Source organism: Artemia sp. Qi Xiang Cuo, chromosome 5 (assembly GCF_049724085.1).
Source record: "Artemia sp. Qi Xiang Cuo chromosome 5, ASM4972408v1, whole genome shotgun sequence".
Taxonomy (NCBI): domain Eukaryota; kingdom Metazoa; phylum Arthropoda; class Branchiopoda; order Anostraca; family Artemiidae; genus Artemia; species Artemia sp. Qi Xiang Cuo.
The window spans coordinates 85,389,289-85,412,048 of NC_142798.1; the positions used below are offsets into that span (position 1 = coordinate 85,389,289).

The window sequence follows — 22,760 nt, forward strand, 5'->3', positions numbered from 1 at the left end:
TTTTGTAAAAGGCAGTACATAGAACCATAATATTTATGGTCTTAGTAGGGTATGCTTTACTTATTGTAAGCTTATTGCAACTAAGCAAATTGGTTTACTTATTGCAACTGAGTCCATTGATTTTTTAATTTGATCAACTTAGTGGAAGTTAATTAAGACTTGAGAGCCAAGTCATGGCTATTTAGAGTAAACGCAAGACAGATAGTCTCGATACACGACAGATATTTTGATAGGTAGAACTGGCATTGCTTTTTCGGAGTTGTATAAAAATGATTCAATTTCACTTGTCAATGATCATATCTATCATCCATCCTAGGGCAGAAATAAGATACATGGAAATAGAGTAAGGGTAATTCAAATAGTCTATCAGTTTTGTGAGCCAATTTGAAGGCAATTAGAGACAAAATAATGATTCAAATATTTATGAAAAACCACGTCCACAGGACTTGCAGGCAAGTGGACAGCTTAGATTGTTCAAGGGGAGCACATGTTTCCTAAAGGAGCACCATGAAATGGTTTCCTTGAACATTGTGAAGTATTTGTTTCTTCTATAATGGAATAAGCCAGTGGAATTTATAATTTATGGTGTTAATCAATACACTGCTGCAGTTAAGGTAGGAAATGAAGTTAGTGGCTGGTTTTGTACTAAATCAGGAGTTAAGCAGGGTTGTGTTCTATCCCCCTTCATGTTGATCATTTTGATGGACTTCGTCTTAAGGAACAAAGGAACGGCAATACAAGACCATGAAATTCTCTGATCCATGGATCTGATCCAATTCAAGATCCATGAAATTCATGGAATGTTTTTACTTTTATAACTTTAATAAATCAAATAATACTAACTTTTTGATTACTAAATATTAGTATATGTATATTAAACTGACAATGCACATTCATTTGTATTTTTTTTCAGTAAAGTGCAAATTATGTTCTGGCCTTTGGAAGGCATAGGGGTATTGAGCCCAACTTATGCTAATTTCTGCTCGTTTTGAGTTTGACTCCGTTATTTATTGTAATTTCTGTTCGTTTTGGGTTTCATTTATTTATCGATGCTGATTTGTGTTAGTTTCACGCTTGGTAGATTATTTGATTTTATTTTTGCTCATTTTTGGTTTAATGGTGTTCTTTACTTTTCTTTAAAAACTTATTTTGTGGAAAAAGTTTTTTAATTAATTTCTGTTCATTTTATATTGACATAGTCTTTTCAGGGAAAAAGAAAATAATACTTTAAATCTTTTGGTGTTTTAAGACTTTAGTTTGGCCTGCTATTTCTATGCTGGAGAAAAATTTTCAGCAATTTTTAACAACATATACCCTCTTAAAAATCTGGACACAAATAGTACTGTTTAATTTAGTTTCATACCTCATCTAGTTGACCTCAAATAGAAAACTTGATACCATTCGCAAAAAAAAAAATCTTTTTACTTTCTTTGATAGCTTGGATACACTTACGCTATTTTGATTTGGTTAAATTTTAAGAGAAGTAGCCCCGAAAGTTTGAACATAATACCCTCAGTCGTTCTTGGGATACTGCTGAGATGCCTTATTGGGAATTAGCAATATCACAGTGCATTTTGATTTAATCTTAAGGCAACATTTAGTTTTCAAACATAATGGGCAAATGGGAGGGTGGGATTGGAAGGGGGATTAGTTGCCCTCCAATCGCTTTTGACTATTAAAAAGGGCATCGCCCGTTCTATGTTCAATCGAATGAGCCCTTTTCGAAGTTCCTACAACAAGTTCTTATATACGGTGCCCTGGTCTAAACAACAACAACAACAAAAAATAATAAATTATACCCATATTGATCTTCACCGATTTATTCCCACATCGATTTATAAAAATGTCAAGCCTTCCAATCACTTTCGACAATTAAAAAGGGTACTAGGCCTTTCGATTTCCAACCGAATGAGCCCTTTTGGAAACGGCAACGCTTCATATAAACACTATATATGCCCCAAGGGCATAAATTACAACCCTTAACCTAAGGTCTGTTAGGGTGGTTGTCATCCTCTAAGACCAAATTTCCAGAACTTCGAACTACGTTAAACAAAATGGCTATCTCAAAATTTTGATTGGATGTGTTTGGGGAAATGGTGGGTGTGATAGGGGCGATAGTCACTCTCCAATCACTATCAACTATTAAAAATGGCCCTAACCCTTTCTATGTTCTATCAAATAAGCCCTTTTGAAGTTTCTATGATAGAAATTTCAATAAAAATCGTATATGCCCCCCAGGGAAAAACTTACAGCCTTTACCCTGAGTGCTGGGAGGGTGTCATTCTCAAAGACCTAATTTCCAGAACTTTCTACTACGCTGAACAAAATGGTTATCTGAAAATTTTGATTGGATGTGTTTGAAGGAATGGTGGGCGTGAGAGGGGGTTAGTTACACTCCAACAACTTTCGACCATTACAAAGGGCACTAGCCCTCTCAATTTCCAATTGAACGAGCCCCTTTTGAAGTTTTACGACAACTCTATTTATAAAAACCTTATATGCCCCCAGGGCAGAACTTACAACCTTTGGTCTTGGGCCTCTAGGGGAATTGTCATCCTTAAGTGCATAATTTCCAGAACTTTCAACTATGTTGAACAAAATGGCTATCTCTAAACTTTGATTGAATATTTTTGGGAAAATGGTGGGCGTAAGAGGGGGGTTAATTAATCTCCACTCGCTTTCGACTATTAAAAAGGGCAATTTTAATTTCCAATCCAATGAGCCCTTTTAGGAATTTATACAACAACTTTCTGCGTGTACTTCATGTACCTCTAACGCATAATTACAACCCTTGTAATGAGGGCTCTGAGGGGTTTTTAATCCTAAAAGACCTAATTTCAGTAAATTTCAACTACGTTGAACAAAATGGATATCTAAAAATTTTGATTGGACATGTTTGGGAAAATGGTGGGCGTGAGAGGCGTGTTAGTCGCTCTCCAGTCACTTTCAACTATTAAAAAAGGCACTAACCCTTTCAATTCCAATTGAATGAGCCCTTTTGAAGTTTCTACGCTTTCAATAAAAACCTTATATGCCCACAGGGCATAACTGACTACCCTTGCCCTGAGGGCTGTGGGGGGGAGGGGTTGTCATCCTTAAAGACGTAATTTCCAAAACTTTCAACTACGTTGAATAAAATGGCTATCTAAGATATTCATTGGATGTGTTTTGGGAAAAGATGGGCGTGGGAGGGGGCTGGTTACCCTCCGATGTCTTTTGACACTTAAAAAGTGAAGTAGAGCTTTCAAGTTCCAATCAAATTAGCCCCCTCTGAAGTTTAGACAAGCTTTCCTTCCATAAGAATCTTGTATGCCCCCAGGGCATAACTTATACCCCTTGCCCAGAAGACTGTGGGGGGAGTGTGCTGCTCAAAGGCATAGTTTCCCGAACTTTGAACTACATGGAACAAATGGCTATCTCAAAATCTTTATTGGATGTGTTTGGGGAAATGGTGGGCGTGGAAGGGGTGTTAGTTACTTTCCAATCACTTTCGACTATTAAAAGGGGCACTAGCCATTTAAATTTCCAATCGAATGAGCCCGTTTGGAAGTTTCTATGACAACGCATTATATAAAAACCTTATATGCCCCCTGGGCATAATTTACAACCCTTGCCCTGAGGGCTGTGCGGAGGGAGGGGGGAGGTTCAACCTCTAAGACAAATTTCCAGAATTTAAAACTACGTTTTACGTTGAATAAAATGGCTATCTCAAAGTTTTGATTAGATGTGTTTGGGGAAAAGGTGGACGTGAGAGGCGGGTTAGTTGCCCATAAATCACTGTCGACTATTAAAAAGGGCACTAGCAATTTGAATTTCCAATCGAATGAGCCTTTTTTGAAGTTTCTATGACAACACCTTTTATAAAAAAAAAAACCTTATATGCCCCCAGGGCATAACTTACAACCCTTGCTCTAAGGGCTGTGGGGGACTGTCCTCCTCAAAAACCGAATTTGTGTTAGAGAATAAACTACACTGAACAAAATGGCTATCTCAAAATTTTGATTGGATGTGTTTCGGGAAATGGTGGAAGTGCAAGGGGTGTTAGTCACTTTCCAATCACTTTCGACTATTAAAAAGGGCAAAAGCCACTCCAATTTCCAATTGAATGAGCCCTTTCTACGACAACTTCTTCGATACGAAGTTTCCTGCTCTAAAGGAAAAAATTAATAAATAATACATTGTGCCAACATCGTTCTTATATGCCCCCAGGGCATAACTTAAAACTCTTGCCCTGAGGGTTGTGGGATAGTGTCCTCCTCTTTACTTAGTCCCCGTTTCTTGTATCGTTCTCGAGTGTCCCCGTTCTTTACTTAGGCAGCGTAATCGCACTGCCTATGATTTATACAACAACTTTCTATATAAACCTTATATGCCCCCCGGGCATTACTTACAACCCTTGCAGTGACGGTTCTGAGGGGGTTATCATCCTAAAAGACCTTATTTCCAGAACTTTCAACTACGTTGAACAAAATGAACATCTCAAAATGTTGATTGGATGTGTTTTGGAAAATGGTGAGCGTGAGAGGGGCGTTAGTTGCTTTTCAATTACTTTCAACTATTAAAAAAGGCACTAACCCTTTCAATCTCCAACTGAATGAGCCCTTTTGAAGTTTCTACGACAACACTTTCAATAAAAACTTTATATACCCCCAGGATATAACTTACGACCCTTGCACCGAGGGCTCTGAGGGGGTTATCATGCTAAAAGACCTAATTTCCAGAACTTTCAACTACGTTGAACAAAATGGAAATTTCAAAATTTTGATTGGTTGGGAAAATGGTGGGCGTGCGAGGGGTGTTAGTCGCTATCCAATCACTTTCAACTATTAAAAAAGGCACTAGCCCTTTCGATTTCAAATTGAATGAGCCCTTTTGAAGTTTCTACAACAATGCTTTCAATAAAAACTTTATTTATCCCTCGGGCATAACTTACAACCCTTGCCCTGAGGGCAGTGGGGGTAGGGATTGTCATACTTAAAGACCTAATTTCCAAAACTTTCAACTACGTTGAATAAAATGGCTATCTAAGTGAGAGGGCTTAAAACCCCTATGCCTTCCAAAGGCCAGAACATAATTTGCCCTTTACTGAAAAATATAAATGTTTTTACTTTCATAACTTTAATAAATCAAATAATATTAACATTTTGATTAATAAATATCAGTATATAAATATTGAACTAGGAATTCACATTCATTTGTATTTTTTTCAGCAAAGTGCAAATTATGTTCTGGCCTTGGGAAGGCACAGGGATTTTAAGCCCTACTCATGTTAATTTCTGCTCGTTTTGACTTTTACCCAGTTATTTATTTTAATTTCTGTTCGTTTTTTGTTTCATTTGTTTATCAATACTCATTTGTGGTAGTTCCACGCTTCGTAGATTATTTGATTTTATTTTTGCTCATTTTTTTTCGAACTAAGTTCTTTACTTTTCTTTGAAAAACTTATATTGTGGAAAAAGTTTTTTTTTACTTAATTTCTGTTCGTTTTATATTGACATAGTCTTTTCAGGGAAAAAGAAAGTTATACTTTAAATCTTTCCTTTTTTAAGACTTTATAGTTAGTTTGACCTGCTATTTGTGTGCTGGAGAAAAATTTTCAGCAATTTTTAACAACATGCACCCTTTAAAAATCTGGACACAAATAGTAGTGTTTAATTTAGTTTCATACCACCTCTAGTTGACCTCAAATAGAAAACTTGATACCATTCGCAAAAAAATCTGTTAACTTTATTTGATAGCTTGGATATACTTACGCTATTTTGAATTGGTTAAATTTTAAGAGCAGAAGTAGCCCCGAAAGTTTGAACATAATACCCTCAGTCGTTCTTGGGATGGCTGAGATGCATTATTGGTAATTAGCATTAACACAATGCATTTTGATTTAATCTTAAGGCAACATTTACTTTTAACATAATGGGCAAATGGGAGGGTGGGCGTGAGAGGGGGACTAGTTGCCCTCTAATCACTTTCGGCTATTAAAAAGGGCATTAAACGGGGTTACTTTGAACTATAAGTACCTTTTTTTCTCCTTTATTTCGTAATAAATTTTGTAAATGGTAACATAACAACCTAGAAACACATTTCCATATGTATTTTTGACCGCTGAAGAGGGTGGACGTTACGGATTTTTTCTATCCCTTCCCACATGGCCATAATTTTTTTTTGAAAATGGTGTTCAAAGTTTCCCACACTTCGTCCAACTTTGAACGACGTTATTTTATTTTATGTACTGTTCATGTAGTTTCCTAATTTGTTCAAAGTTGGCCATGCTTTCGGTAAGTTTGAACAACCACGTATTTACAGACTTTTTCCTCTAAGATTTAATGTAAAAAAGGTCACTTATATTGAACAAAATTAAAAAAAAATACAGAAAATTAGACTAAGATCATGTCAAAAAACAGAACTTGCAGAAAAATCCCGGAAAACCGGGGGCTAGAATTTGTGTTCTTTGCAAAGTTTTTTGTATGACTTTGTAACTTCACGATGCCCTGTAATTTGGAAGGGGCCATGTACTTTTCGTACGAGTGGTCCAGCGAAAACATATCTTTCTTCAACAACACTGACACCACCTTTCTTGGGCCAGTTGTAACTGAAGTCAGCATTGCTCACACGTTCTATAAATTTGAACTCCACCATCCCCTCATCTGGAAGTCTTCTGTTCGCCCAATGTAGAAATCTTTCTTATAGAACACAGCAAAGAAGTCAGACACTTTAATTGGGAGACCTGAGTACTTCTTACAAGTAGAGTTGTCACCACCCTCATGTTCACTGTTCTGGCCTTCATCCCAACTAAGTTCACTGGAATCGCCGTACAGTTTTTCTAGCAAGGTGTCTGATGCGTCGTCTGATGAGCAGTCTAGATTTAGGACTTCTCGTAATTTTTTTCCAGCCCCCTTTCCTTTATTCGGCTTCATTTTAGCTTTGCCAGATTTCACTTCACTCGTCCTTTAATCCTCAAGATTTTCATCTTCTCTGTCGCTCGATTTAGCTAGTGATTTTCCGGGAGCCTTGTTAAGCTTTGTTCGCTTACGCGACACAGTACCAACAGTGACAAACCGCCTTTTTTCAAAGGAAGTTATGACAGGATCACCAACTGCCTCACGGATTTCGTCATTTGATCGCCTATCGGGAATCTTTTCGATCCAACGCTTTCTGTCAAAGCATGCCGTGAGCCCATTTTGAAGGTTGACATTGTCATCCTTTGCCAGCTCATCCCAGAGAAGCATCAATAGCTTTGGAAACACCTCCTTTCGGACTGAATTTTCGGCAGGGTTTTGCATCTTGTATTCTTCGAGGGTTCTTCTCCAGATTCATTTATTCAGCCTAAAGAGTGAAGACTATTCTTTTCAATATTCTATTTTATAAGATTTAAATAAAAACTTATATGCCCCCAGGGCATAACTTATAACCCTTGCCCTGAAGACTGTGGGGGGAGTGTCCTGCTCAAAGGTATAATTTCCTGAACTTTAAACTGCGTGGATCAAAATGACTATCCAAAAATTTTGATTGGATATGTTTGGGGAAATGGTGGGCGTGGAAGGGGTGTTAGTCGCTCTACAATCGCTTTCAACTATTAAAAATGGCCCTAGCCCTTTCAATTTCCAATCAAATGAGCCCTTTTGAAGTTTCTACGACAAACCTTTCAATAAAAATCTTATAGGCCCCCAGGGCATAACTTACAACCCGGGCCCTGGGTGCTGGGGGGGGGGTCATTCTCAAAGACCTAATGTCCAAAACTTTCAACTACGTTGAACAAAATGGTTATCTGAACATTTTGATGGGATATGTGTTTGGAGGAATGGTGGGCGTGAGAGGGGGGTTAGTTACCCTCCAATCACTTTCGACTGTTACAAAGGGCAATAGCCCTCTCAATTTCCAATTGAATGAGCCCCATTTGAAGTTTTACGACAACTCTATCTATAAAACCTTATATGCCCCCAGGACAGAACTTACAACATTTGCCCTTGGGGGGTTTGTCATCCTTAGATACATAATTTCCAGAACATTCAACTACGTAGAACAAAATGCCTATCTCTAAACTTTGATTGAATGTTTTTGGGGAAATGGTGGGAGTAAGAGGGGGGTTAATTACTCTACTAACTTTCGACTATTAAAAAGAGCAATTTTAATTTCCAATCAAATGAGCCCTTTTTTAAATTTCTATAACAACTTTCTATATAAACTTTATATGCCCCCAGGCCATAACTTACAACCCTTGCAGTGAGGGTTCTGAGGGGGCTATGATCCTAAAAGGCCTTATTTCAAGAACTTTCAACTACGTTGAACAAAATGGATATATCAAAATTTTGATTGGATGTGTTTGGGAAAATGGTGGGTGTGAGAGGGGTGTTAGTCACTCTCTAATCACTTTCAACTATTAAAAAAGGCACTGGCCCTTTCGATTTCCAATTGAATGAGCCCTTTTGAATTTTCTACTCTTTCAATAAAAACCTTATACACCCCTTGCCTTGAGGGGTGTGGGGGGGGGAGGGGTTGTCATCCTTAAAGACCTAATTTCCAAAACTTCCAACTACGTTGAATAAAATGGCTATCTAAAATATTGATTGGATGTGTTTGGAGAAATAATGGGCGTGAGAGGGGGGTTAGTTGTCTTCAAATCACTTTCGACTATTAAAAAGGGCACTAGCCCTTTGAATTTCCAATCGAATGAGCCCCTTTTCAAGTTTCTACGACAAAAATTCCAATAAAAACCTTATATGCCCCAAGGGCATAACTTATAACCCTTGCGCTGAAGACTGTGGGGGAGTGTCCTGCTCAATGGTATAATTTCCTGAACTTTGAACTGCATGGAAGAAAATGGCTATCTCAAAATATTTATTGGATGTGTTTGGGAAAATGGTGGGCGGGAGAGGGGCGTTAGTCACTCTCCAATCACTTTTGACTATAAAAAGGGCACTACCCTTTGAATTTCCAATCGAATGAGCCCTTTTTGAAGTTTCTACGACAAAGCCTTGTATAAAAACCTTATATGCCCCCAGGATATACTTAAATTCCTTGCCCTGAGGATTGTGGGGGAGTTTCCTCCTCAAAAATATATTTTCTATCTGGAAATGAACTACGCTGAACAAAATGGCTATCTCAAAATTTTTATTGGATGTGTTTGGGGGAAGGATGGGCGTGGGGGGGGACGGTGGCTAATTGCCCTCCAATCACTTTCAACTATTAAAAAGGGCACTAGCCCTTTGAATTTCCAATCGAATGAGCCTGTTTTGAAGTTTCTACGACAACGCCTTCAATAAAAACCTTATATGCCGCCGGGGCATAACTTAAAACCCATGCCCTGAGGGCTCTGGGGGAGTGTCCTCCTCAAAACATATTTTCTATCTGAAAATCAACTACGCTGAACAAAATGGCTATCTCAAAATTTTGATTGGATGTGTTTGGGGAAATGATGGGCATGGGGGGCTAGTTGCCCTCCAATCACTTTCCACATTGAAAAAGAGCACTAGCCCTTTGAATTTCCAATCAAATGAGCCTTTTTTGAAGTTTCTACGACAACGTCTTCTATAAAAACCTTATATGCCCCCAGGGCATAACTTAAAACCCTTGCCCTGAGGGTTGTGGGGGAGTGTCCTCCTCAAAAACATATTTCTATCTTGAAATCCACTACGCTGAACAAAATGGTTATCTCAAAGTTTTTATTGGATGTGTTTGGGGGAATGATGGGCGTGGGGGGGGGGGGGGCTAGTTGCCCTCCAATCACTTTCGACTTTTAAAAAGGGTACAAGCCCTTCGAATTTCCAATCGAATGAGCCTGTTTTGAAGATTCTACAACAACGCCTTCTATAAAAACCTTATATGCCCCCAGGGCAAAACTTAAAACCCTTGCCCTGATGGTTGTGGGGGAGTGTCCTCCTCAAAAACATATTTTCTATCTGGAAATCAACTACGCTGAACAAAATGGCTATCTCAAAATTTTGATTGGATGTGTTTGGGGGAATCCTGGGCGTGGGGGGGGACTAGTTGCCCTCCAACCACTTTCGACTATTAAAAAGGGCACTAGAACTCTCAATTTCCAATCGAATGAACCCCTTTTGAAGTTCTACGACGACCTCTTCCATATGAAGTGCCCTGCTCTAAAGGAAAAATAATAAATAGTAGCCTACATTGTGCCAACATCGTTCTTATATGCCCTCAGGGCACAACTTAAAACCCTTGCCACGAGGGTTGTGGGGGAGTGTCCTCCTCAAAAACATATTTTCTATGTGGAATTCAACTATGCTGAAAAAATGGCTAACTCGAAATTTTGATTGGATGTCTTTGGGGGAATGATGGGCGTGGGGGGGGCTAGCTGCCCTCCAATAACTTTCGACTATTAAAAAGGGCACGAGCCACTTCAATTTCCAATCGAATGAGCCCTTTTCAAAGTTTCTACGACTTGAGATGATTCAAAGCATTCAAAACTTCACAACGCAATATAGGCAGAACAAAGCGCTGACTTAGAAATCTAGGGACAATTATTTAGTCTAGGGACTAAATAAAAAACGCTTCGCCAAATTTTCTATGAACAGAATAATTCAAAACGGAGAATATCTTCGAATAAGGTACATGCCAAGAACTTGGTGGAATAGCTTCGCTAATCACACCAGAATCATCTGTTTTACTAGAATTAATTACATTCCTCCATTCTTTAGGCAAAGAAGGAAAATCAAGCCCATGGTATCAGACACTTTTTAGATAATTCTTGAATTCTAATTTAGTTTTCTGTTTAATAAGAAAACATTACCAGACCTGGGCCGACCACATTTTGTCCAAACTTTGAGCCAAAATTTAGCTTTATTTTTACAGGCCTTAAGGTTAGGGTCAAGTGACCAAAGAGGCTTTTGAGTATTCTTTCGAATTCGCTTTGCTGGGACAGAAATTTTTTTCAGCTTCTTTCATAGCAGAGAGGATAGAATGATAATATCGGTCTATTTCATATTTAGCATAAATAAAATTCTGGCTACACTGCAGAAGCTGATACAGAGCAAAAATCGTACTTGGTAGCGAAACCAATGGTGTAAGATAAACAGAAACATTCGCATTATTCCAATCAGGCTTATAAAACCATTTAGAACGTACACCACGACTCTTAGATATACTCTCAGAACAAACTGCAGGCTTTGATAAACAAAAAGACAGCAGAAGGTGATCAAGATCTTGCTCGTCAAAATAAACCGTAACTGGCGAGTGACCTCTTTGGTCAAGTGACCAAAGAGGCTTTTGAGTATTCTTTCGGACTCACTTTGCTGGGACAGAAATTTTTTTCAGCTTCTTTCATAGCGGAGAGGATAGAATGATAATATCGGTCTATTTCATATTCAACATAAATAAAATTCTGGCTACACTGCAGAAGCTGATACAGAGCAAAAATCGTACTTGGTAGCGAAACCAATGGTGTAAGATAAACAGAAACATTCGCATTATTCCAATCAGGCTTATAAAACCATTTAGAACGTACACCACGACTCTTAGATATACTCTCAGAACAAACTGCAGGCTTTGATAAACAAAAAGACAGCGGAAGGTGATCAAGATCTTGCTCGTCAAAATGAACTGTAACTGGCAAGCAGACAAGAGCTGCAGAACAAATAACGTGATCAATTTCTGATTTACTACCTGAATGGTGAATAAACGTATAATCATGAGACTTCCAAACAATTTTATACGCCGGGAGAGAATCAAGAAGCTGATCATTCCTTACATTACCAGAAACCAGATCAGTATTAAAATCACCAGCAATAACAAAATGCAACCCATGATCCGATATCTTTTGAATTAAAGTTTTAAGTCCATTACAAGCACAAGAGACCTTATGAAGTGAATAAATGGAACGATCATTATATGGCAGATACACATTAAATAATACAATATTACCAAGACGCAGAGCAAGAAAAGTGTCATCTGATTGGAAAAGCACAGGACTCCCACCAGAAATATTTTTCTTAAAAACACAAGCTAAACTGCCAGAAGGGCGGCAACATGTAATGTTAGCTGGACACACAAAAACAACGTGATCACTGCTTGGTCTCAGAAAATTTAGTAAATTTAGTTTTTGTTACCATAAAAGTTATTTTTGTAATGGGAAAGGCATATGGGATTATAATCCCATATATAATCTAGTTCAGTATTGAACTAGATTTCAAAGTGAAGACACCTATGTGGATTGTTTGTATCTCTAAAGGATTAAAATATGAAGTGACTTTTCATTCTGACGCAATCTGGTACTTCTTATATTTTTCGGACTGACTTAATGTAGCAATTAAGGTTGACGAAACATCAACCCAAAGGTGAATTTTTGGATATATACTTGTGATTAATGAATATAAAATCTAGACATGGAAAACATCATTTGGAATGCAGTGTTAAATATTGTTTCAAGAGCAATGCTAGCTGGAATAAAACATCAAATCGAGCTGTGGAGTTTTTCTCCAGAGATAATATACTGAATGCAAAATGATTGATCCTACAAAGATCTGGCCTACCAGACCCCTTCCATAAATCAGTTAAGGATGAAGAACATGTCTTGGAGATTGTGAAATTCTTTGCCAAATCAGATAAAGAAAACCGTCAACTTCCCACATTTGTCATTTTTGACCACACCAAGGTCCCTGCATGCAGAGTAGAGATAAGTGCATGCATAACAACCCAAGTAAATGATATGTGCTGTCGTTTTGAAGGCTTCATGGAACAATTGAAAAAAGATGACTTAAATCTTTTTGCTCAAACTAGATTTCCTACCCAACCCAATGCCCCCACAAAGCTGTCTTACTCTGTAGTTGTTACAAACCCTCCACCACTAAAAACCCCCTTGGAGTGGAAAGCGTTTATAGAACCTGCATGTGGTGAATCCCTTGATGCTTCGAAGGTTGAGCTCAGACCAGGAAAAAATGGGTGGCAGTTAGCCATTGCACAGAAGGGTACTGCAGAGAAATTGGCACTTGTGATTAATAATCAAAACCAGGATTCAAGTGCAAAAATCAAAACTCCCTCACACATCAGTGTAGGTAAAGGTATTCCCAACTATCTTAGTGCAGAGGATATACAAAGATTAATATTCGGTTGTGAGAAAGCCAAACAATGTGGGAAATCAAGCACCTTCAAGCTGTAATTTCCAAGCAGAGATGCCCTTGATACTGCCACACAAATGATGACTAATATTGGCTATGAGCGCTTCAGAATACAAGGATTTATTTTTCTCCCAAAATGTTGTTTTAATTGTCATGAAATTGGCTTTATGTCAACACAGTGCATAAATACCAAGAAATGTGGCCTTGACTTATTTGACTTAAGGCTCCTGCCGAGGGTTCGGCGTAGAGAACGATGAGAATAGGCGCCTCCAGGTTGACCTATCGCTTGCCAGGATTGCAGCTTCTTCCACCGGGATGTGGGCATGGGTGAGGAATTCATCAGCTTTGTCTTTCCACCTAGTGGGTCGGCGTCCTCTGGGTTGCTTCCATCCGTGTAGGGTGGGGTCGAAGCCGAATGCGACCCGTGCTGGGGCGTCGCGTGGCATGCGAAGGAGGTGGTCGTACCACCGAACAGTACGCTTGGTGAGCTGCGTCGAGAAAGGAGTTTGAGCGGTACGTGACAGGAGAGTCTGATTGCTAACGAAGTCAGTCCAATGAAGTCCTTCGATTCTTCGGAGTTGTTTCGTCTGAGCGACATCAACGGCACTGAGGATAGATTTTGCAGCTGGCCACGTCTCCGCTCCATACAGCAAGACGGTACTGACGGACACAGTGTAAATGCGCTTTTTTGTAAACCGGCTTTTTTTTGGCTTTCGCAAGATGCTGCTAAGCCTCCAAACAAGTGCTGACGCTTTTGCTAATCGAGATGTAAGCTCTTTTGTGATCCAGCCCTCCTTCGACAGAATAGATCCCAGGTAAGTGAAGTCTTCAACCACATCTACTCGGTTGCTTCCGACGTTGACTTTCTTTACAGTAGAACGGGACGTGGGGGGCTCAAGGAGCATAACTTTGGTTTTCTACCAGTTGATCTTCAGTCCAACTTTTGAGGCTTCTTCTGAGAGCACCTGGAGAGCTTTGGGGATCTTTTCGACGGTGCTTGCAACTAGCACTATGTTGTCGGCAAAGTCAACATCAGAGAGTAGCCGGTCTCTGAACTGACGGGGATTCGTCATGCAGGTCATAAAATGGTCTGTGATACAATTGAAAAGCTCAGGAGCGGTGGCTCAACCTTGCCGGAGGCCAGTCTTCACCGCGAATGTGGGGCTGCATCTTCTATTGACTTACATGCAGCTTTCTGAACCCTCATACAGGTTTTTAAAAAGTGAGCAATATTTCTTAGGTTGACACGTAGTTCTTATATCAGCCAAAGTGAACGGCGATCAACAGAATCGAAGGCAGCCTTAAAGTCCACGAATGCGATGTACGCTTTTTGGTGGAACTCTCGCGTCTTCTCGATCAACTGGCGCATAGTAAACATTTGCTCCATCGTCGACCTGCCGGGCTTGAATCCGGCTTGCTGGACTCTTCTCTTTCTACGCAAAAAGGTGGAACACATGTCCAGGAGTGACATGGTGAAGAGTTTACCAGGAACGGAGAGAAGCGTGATCCCATGAGAGTTGGAGCATATTTGACGGCTGCCCTTACGTTTCCAGAGCGGCAATATGATGCCAGCACGCCAGTCATTCGGTATGCTTTCCGTCGTCCATACAGCTGAGAACATTAGCTGGAGCCAAAGAATCATCGCTGCACCCCCGTACCTGAGGAGTTCTGCAGAAATACCACAGACGCCGGGGGCTCGATTATTATTTAACCGTTTTACAGCATTTTGAATCTCAAAGGGAAAACGGTTGCGATACGAGGTCGGAAGTAGCCTCGGGTGCGGTCATTGCTGCTTGAATCAGATCAGGGTCGGGATGACCAACTGTTTAGGCAATCAGAAGCGTTGGGAAGTTACTACTCCAGGCGGAGATTTGGCCTCCATTGCCATCCAGCATACTGTCTTCAGCAGACGAAACCCGGCTCAAGGCGGAAGTCTTCTCTTCTGTCAGCCCACGGAGGTGTTCTTACTGGGAGCAGGTGTCTCCTTTTTTGAAGCATCTTCAAGATCGCTGGCTTTCTTGTCGAAAAAGGTCTTCCTATCACTGTGCAGTAGGCTATTGCGCAGGCCATTGAGTCGTCTGTACTCTTGCATATTCTTTGTTAAACGGGCCTTCCGGCGCAGCTTGATCACACACATAGTCTCCTGGGATATCAAGGGCTTATTCTTGTGTCTGCTGCGGCCAATGGTACTGCCAGCAGAATTGAGTATATTATCTTTGAAAGACTTCCAGGCGACTTCAGGGTCATCCAGAACTTGGAGGCAGCTAAACGAGTTAGAGATATCGACAGCATACTTCTGTTGCATCTCAGATATAGCCAGACTACTCAGATCGATCTTGGGAGGCCGTCTTTCTTGTCCTAGTGCTCTCAGGTGTAGCCTGATTGTGGCGACTACCATCCTATAATCTGTGTTCCCATGGTTGGTCGACCTACAAGTGCAACACTTTGTTATTGATGAGTGTCAGCGACCCGACATCAAAATTTAATCGAGTATTTTCTTTGTCTTTCGATAGTCACTATACCACCTGTATTTGTGCATATCTCGTCTGTGAAAAAAAGTGTTTGATATGACCAGATTATGCATATTGCAGAGCTGGAGGAGTCTTTGTCCATTGTCATTCAGTGAATCTGGAGTCACAGGGCCGAGAACTCTTCTCCACACGCCCCCCTGTCATTTACCGTCGCGTTAAGGTCTCCCAGAAGAGTGACGATGTCGTGGGGACTCGGATCGCAGGACTTGGTGGGAGCATAGCATACAATAATTGTCCACTTTCCATGCTTGTGCTGGAGCTGAGCCACCAGTATTCTATCTGAAATTTGTTTATAGGAGAGAAGGCATCTCTAGGCTCTGACTTTCAGTGCAAGGACTATACTATTTGTCTTGCTTTCTGAGTCTCCAGACCAGATCAGACTATATCCTTCACCAGTATCCTCGGACTCTCTTCCGACAAGGCGGGTTTCCGTAAGGCCAACCACAGCTATATTGAAGTGTTTTAGCTCATAGGCAAGCATTGATTTAGCTCCAGGAAATTTGAGTGTGAGTACGTTCCAGGTGGCGAGTCGTATTCCACCCTCGTCAATAAGGTTCATTTGATGGTCTGAAATCGGTCCAGGGACATGCTGGGGTGGTGGAAGGTAAAGGGGGAGGGTAGGTCATCCGAGGCAGTATCATCGTTTTTTGTTGTGGTAAAATTTTCGGGTGGAGGGTTGCAGGCCCAACCGACCCTAGGCCTGGGATCTAATTAGAGCTAGGACTTGCCTAGATACTGAGAGTCCCTGGGGTGGGCTCCACCCACCTCTTAAGGTTGAGGCTGCCCATTAACATGGAGCGTTTAGTTAGGGGAAACCCCATATCCAGAGGCACGTGGTCAGAAGACATAGTCTGCCTCATTCCGGAATTGTCAAAGCACCAAACACATGTGCTACCATGCTATGTCCATTGAACAAGACTTTGAAGCCAAAAAGCCAATCTGTTCGAAATAGTTGAGCCCTATATTAAAAAGAGTGTTGTGTCATGGAACACAAATGGTAGTCTCAGTGCAAAAATCGCCATGGTGGAACAACTTTGCCTTACTAAAGAAATCATATGCATAAAGGAGCATTTTCTCTCTGCTGACAATATAAAACTGCTCGATATAGTCCCATCACATGTGCTCCACTTTGCAGCTGCAAAATGGCCCAGAAAACGAGGCCACTCCTCAGATGGACTACAATAATAGATAGACATACTAACTCCAAACTTTTTGCAGAATCTGACCATTTCCTTGCAGTTAAAGTGGGTGATACTGTCATGGTAAATTTATACCTGCCAACCGACTATAGAGACAAAAATTCTGAAATGAAGTTTGCTCTAGCAAGCAGAAAATTGGGTAAATGTTTGAGTAAAATCAGAGCCTTGCACCTCCATTGGGTTCTGTTGGGGAACTTTAATTGTGACCTATTGAAAAGTTATAATCTATGTATGGCTCTGCTTCTTAGCCTGATTCCAAATGAAAGTGCTCTCTTACCAAAATCTGCTGATTTCACATATATATATATATATCCCTCAGGATCAGTGTCAAACCCTGATCATGTGCTTGTTTCCAGTAGTATTGCCAGTCATGTAGTAAGTTTAAGCTTACTTAATGATTTTTTAGTATCTGACCATTTGCTGTTGTCTTTTAGTATTATGGCTCTGTTTAACCATGCATGGGTAATCCAAGATTCTAAGTGGCAGAATTGAATAAGATTAATATACCCCAATACCAGCATTGTATTGATAATATTAGGGGCATTTTTTCACTCATCAATGTGCTAAGATCTTACATCTTTTGTCAGAAAACGCTTAAAAGTGAAATCTTTGAACAAAGATCTTACATCTTTAGTCACTTTTGTGCAAACGTCTTTCATTGTTCTGCTCTGATCAGTGGTCTGAGAACAATGATGAGTAGATCATCAAAGTTCTCTCATCATTGTTCTATATGGCAGAATAGTGGTGGTCTTCACACTTTTTGCTAACATCAGTGAGCTGTAAGATCTTAGAACAAAGATGAGTTAAAAAACAATAATCTTTGCAGAAAGATGTAAGATCTTAGATGTAAGATCTTAGTGCTAAAAAACAGGCCTATTCTTGCAAAGATAAAAATATCATTTGAGCTTCTCCAGAATTTGGTTCTGTCTTCAATTAATGAAACTTGTATTAAATTAAATATATATTGTCAGTTATTTCACACGCTTTACTACAAGCAGAAAAGCAGTTTGTCCCTCGCACTAAAGTACGAGTTGGATCCCAAGTGAAGGGCTGGTCCCAGAATTTTTTACTTGTTGAGGCTTGTAATAGGGCCAAATTCTGGCTAAGTATCTAGATAGATTGCAGCTGTCCAAGAACTGGTGTTCTAAACCAGATCCATTAATCCACCAAATGCTGTTTTTCAACAGAGCTAGAGAAACATAGAGCTACTATTTGTTCCAATTTTTCCAAAAAGATTTTTAATAACCCAGGACTTTTGTGAAAAAATTTAACACAAAAACAAAAATAAAAGCCCAACCAGTCACTTAATATCCCTCCCAAACTATGGGAACAACATTTCTCCAGAGTTTTAAGAACCAGACCCACAAAAGAAAATCGCTCCAAAGTCACACTCTAAAAGATACTTTCAATAGAGGACAAATCAATGATTACTCTATCAATTTTGGATGTTTATAATATAATTCGTAAAATTAAGAAACCTTTTTCAAGAGGTACAGATCATGTTTGCACCATACACCTCCTATATGGAACCCTTCTCTTTTTTCCCACCTTGCCCTTCTTTTCCAAATGGTGTTTACAAAAGGAATAATTCCAGCCTCTTTTTCAACTGGCTGTCTTACTCCTGTCCCTAAAAAGAATAAACCCCCTAAATGAGTGCTCATCATACTGGCCAATAATGGTAGCTACAACTTTTTGTAAAATTTTTGAGAAGTTGATAATGCCTGAGTTGGTTGATAAATGTTATATGCCCCCACACCACTTTGGGTTCCAAAAAGGAATAGGGTGTGTTCATGTACTGATTGCACTGTTGTCAGGTTTGATTGATGCTGATAAATCCAGAGAGCCACTTGTTCTAGGGAGCCATGATGTCAGTCATGCTTTGGATTTGATAATTCATGCACACAAATTGTATAAATGAGGAGTCAGTACCTGTATCATTTGTGCTTTGTATGATATTTATAATCATTTACCTGGCATTGTTAATCTGCCTGATGGAATAATTACAAAGATAACCATACCTGTTCGTCGTGGAGTAAGGCAAGGCGCCCTTACCTCCCCAATTGCGTTTAACAACTGTATTCTTGACGAACAGTCTCAAGCAGTCTCTTCCTGTATTCTAGAAGGGATAGATGTGTCTCATATTGCTTATGCAAATGATATCTTTAACCCCAGCTGAACAGTAGGCTACTGCCATTTGAAAAAATTTTTCCATTTTGAGTCAAGAGTAGACCCCGGCGCCATGCTGATGAGGGAAGACCGGCGGTGGGGCCAAAAACAGCGCGCCGCGCCACCGGCGCGATTAATGTTGACTGCAAACGTTAATGTTTTCATCAGTCTTTCTCAAATCACAGCTTAAATTTACAACAGATTTGAGCCTATTTATGAGTTGAAAAATTCACAAGTTGCTGGCTGGAAGCTGGTCTTCTTTGTTATTCATCAAGAGAAGTAGAAATCTGGTAGAAACGAAATGGCTGCGGCGTTTCAGAACCCTTGCATAATGCAAGTAGTTGAAGTATCTATTAGCTATGTATTCTTAACATGCCTGCGGCACACCGGCAGCATTCGGTCAATCCGCCGGCGCGGCGCCGGGGTCTAGTCAGGTATTCAAAATAAATCTTAAGTTTAATGTTGAAAAGTCAGAAGTGGTAAAATTGAACTGTGGCCCAGTTCCTGAAGGATTTAATGTTGATCTTAATGGAGTATAGGTTGCTCCTAAATTGGAAATGAATTATCTTGGTCTCCCAATTGATAACTCCCTTAAAGCAACTCAAAAGCTTCTTATTCACCATTTCCAGCACTGGATATCCAGTGCTTACAGTGGCATAGTTTCTAATAAACTTTGTTTTAATCACCAGCTTCTTGCTAAATTATATAACTCATCTGCGCTCATAAATTTTTTATACCTTGCACCTTTTTGGGTACCTTTTCACCAATGGAATCAAAGCAACTCTGACAAATTTATTACTGGTATGCTAAATAGCTTCTTGGCCTCCCCCCCCCCTGGGCAAGTAATTCTTGGGCCCATAGAAAATGCAGTTGAATTGACCCCAATGCTACCATCAGAAGATGCTTTCCAGATTACAATAGGGGAATAAATGGACAACCATGGTGTTCCCTTTTAAAACAATAGGTCTTTCACAATTACAGTTTTTGTTATAGGCCTTTATACTGTATGATTGTTTGGTTCATTGTTATGCTTCTGTGCTTGTTCTATAAGTTTTATCTTTGTTTTGTTTGTGCTTGTTTCATTGGCTTGTGCTGTCATTTTTTTTTTATATGTATACCATGTGATTGTTTAGTTTATTACTATGCTTGTGCAATTATTCTATGAATTTTAGTTTCGTTTTATTTGTCTTCTATCCATCTTTTTCTTTTGCTTTTTTCTTTTCTTCTTCTTTTTTTTATACTACATTTGTTATTGTATTGTCAATGGTTATAAATAAATTCAATTCAATTCCAATGTCTAGGCCTATGGCTTTCTTGCTTAGAATCCAAAGTCTTGTCTCTATTTTTGTTTTGGTATATTGTTCATTATTCATATTATTGACTTACAAATAAAGTAAACATACTACTTGATGCCTTTATTTATGCTCTTTCTAAATAGGCTATAATAATCATTTTTGTCAGAAATGAATTTTACCCCCACCCTTATATATGAATTCAGGGTATATACTTGCACATTAGGGGGATGGGGGTAAATTTTATTTCTGATGTAAATGAGAGGTAAGTTTAAACTTTCCCCCCACCCCTAATGTGCAACTATATAGGCTACCCTGAATTGATATATATAGGCTAGGGGTGGGGGTACAATACATTTTTGACAAAAATGATTAATATATTTGGAAAGAGGGTAAATATTTACCAAATCATATTATTGACTCAAAAATAAAGCAAACATACTGCTTGATGCCTTTTTTTATGCTCTTTCCAAATATGATAATCATTTTTGTCAGAAATAAATTTTACCCCCACCCCTATATATACCAATTCAGAGCATATATTTGCACATTAGGGGGGGGGGGCATATTTTATTTATAATGTAAATGGGAGGTAAGTTTAACTTTACCCTCCCCCCCCCTAATGTGCAAATATATACCCTGAATTGGTATATATAGGGGTGGGGGTAAAATTCATTTCCGACAAAAATGATTATTATATTTGGAAAGAGCATAAAAAAGGCATCATGTGCTATGTTCACTCTATTTGTAAGTCAATAATATGATTTGGTAAAAATTTACCCCTATGTATACCAATTCAGGGTATATATTTGCACATTCGGGGGGGGGGTAAATTTTATTTCAGATGTAAATGAGAGTTAAGATTAAACTTTTCCCCCACCCCCCTAATGTGCAAATATATACCCTGAACTGGTATATATAGGAATGGGGGCTAACATTCATTTCTGACAAATATAATTATTATATTTGTAAAGAGCATAAAAAAGGCATCAAATGGTATGTTCACTTTATTTGTGTCAATAATATGATTTGGTAAATATTTACTGGAAAGAGCATGAAAAAAGGCATCAAGTGGTATGTTTACTTTATTCATAAGTCAATAATATGAATAACAAAAAAGTCACCTTTGTATTTTCTATTTTGCAAAGTGACCAGACTAGGCTATGGGACTTTCCTATTTATGATTTTGATGATGTAGGCCTATTTTCTACCATTTTAGTGATAAGACAAGCTTAGCCTATGGCTTACTCTGTTTTTTGTTTAATGATAAACCATTACATTGAGAATCTACTGAAAAATTGCTGAGGGTTGTTTGATTTATATCTGGGACTCCACCCTTTGACTATTGGAAAAAATTAGTTTATAGGCTAATATAGAATGGTACTATCCAATCTCCTTATCATTAAAAACATTTTAGTCATCTAGTTGAAAAATTTGGCCCATCTGTATAGGCCTAGGAAAAATCTAAATTTGCCAATAGGCTAAATTTTCCAACTAGATGACTAAAATGTTTTTAATTATAAGGGGATTGGATAGTACCATTCTATATAAGCTAGTTTTTTCCAATAGTCAAAGAGTGGATATCCTTTCTATCCTAGCAAGCCTACAGGCTACCCCTGAGTCAAACCTTACATTAAATTTTATAATATAGCAGTCTGAAATAATGTTTTAAAAGATTATCTAGTTTCAAAATTATGTAGGGAGTGCAATAACACTTACATTCTCAACTTTGTACACTTGTAGGCCTAGATCTAGTTATAACTAGCCTATTTCATAAAGATTCCTTTAATTCAAAAAGTTAGCTCTGACTTCTAGCGGAATCATTTAAATAAGGAATAGATGGCAATTTACCAATTAATATGGACCTACAAAACGACTAAAAATGAAATAATAAGTCATGAAATTCGAGTGAATAGACCTTTCCATGAGTTACAATTTGTAATTGGAAATTACAACAAATTTTGTGATTTAAACTTTTTATGTAAGGTTTTAGTTTTTAATAAATGTAAAGAGTGACAATAAAACTTGAAGCGAAAAAAAATTATCCGGTGTGTGAGAATGGGTTCCCTCCTTTCTACACTCTGCTCTTAATACTAAAATTTAGATTTTTAACCACATCATATTTAGACCTATTTCTAAAGCACAAGAGCAATTGGAATAGGATAAAAAGTATTTTCCAAAATGCTTCTTTTTTTATTTTGCAAACTAAATACAAATACAAAAACGGTATGCCCGGTTGAGAGTCTAGCTCTTATTACCGGGTAACAAATAACAAATAAAAACAAAATAATATTTTAAATAATATATTGCTGTAATTACAAACAATCACACTCTCTTATAGTAAATAAAAAGAAAGAAATGTATGACTTGCCAAACATCACCCTAAGCCAGCAGCCAAATGGAGAAGCTACCAAAACTAATCACCAAAAAAAAAAAAAAAAAAAATAGTAAAGTGAAGCCGTGGGGAAACTCGACCAAGAGAATGAATCAGCAAGACGACCA

The 22,760-nt window shown here is 38.8% G+C and overlaps 1 protein-coding gene across 1 annotated transcript in view; it reads right to left on the minus strand.

Moving 5' to 3' along the window:
* The window catches only part of LOC148952655 (putative E3 ubiquitin-protein ligase HERC4), a 132,829-nt gene extending 110,765 nt beyond the window's left edge, over positions 1 to 22,064 (minus strand). Inside the window, 1 exon segment of the mRNA XM_089089250.1 lies at positions 21,978 to 22,064. The gene's annotated coding sequence lies outside the window, so the exon portion shown is untranslated.
* Positions 22,065 to 22,760: the final 696 nt, after the last annotated feature.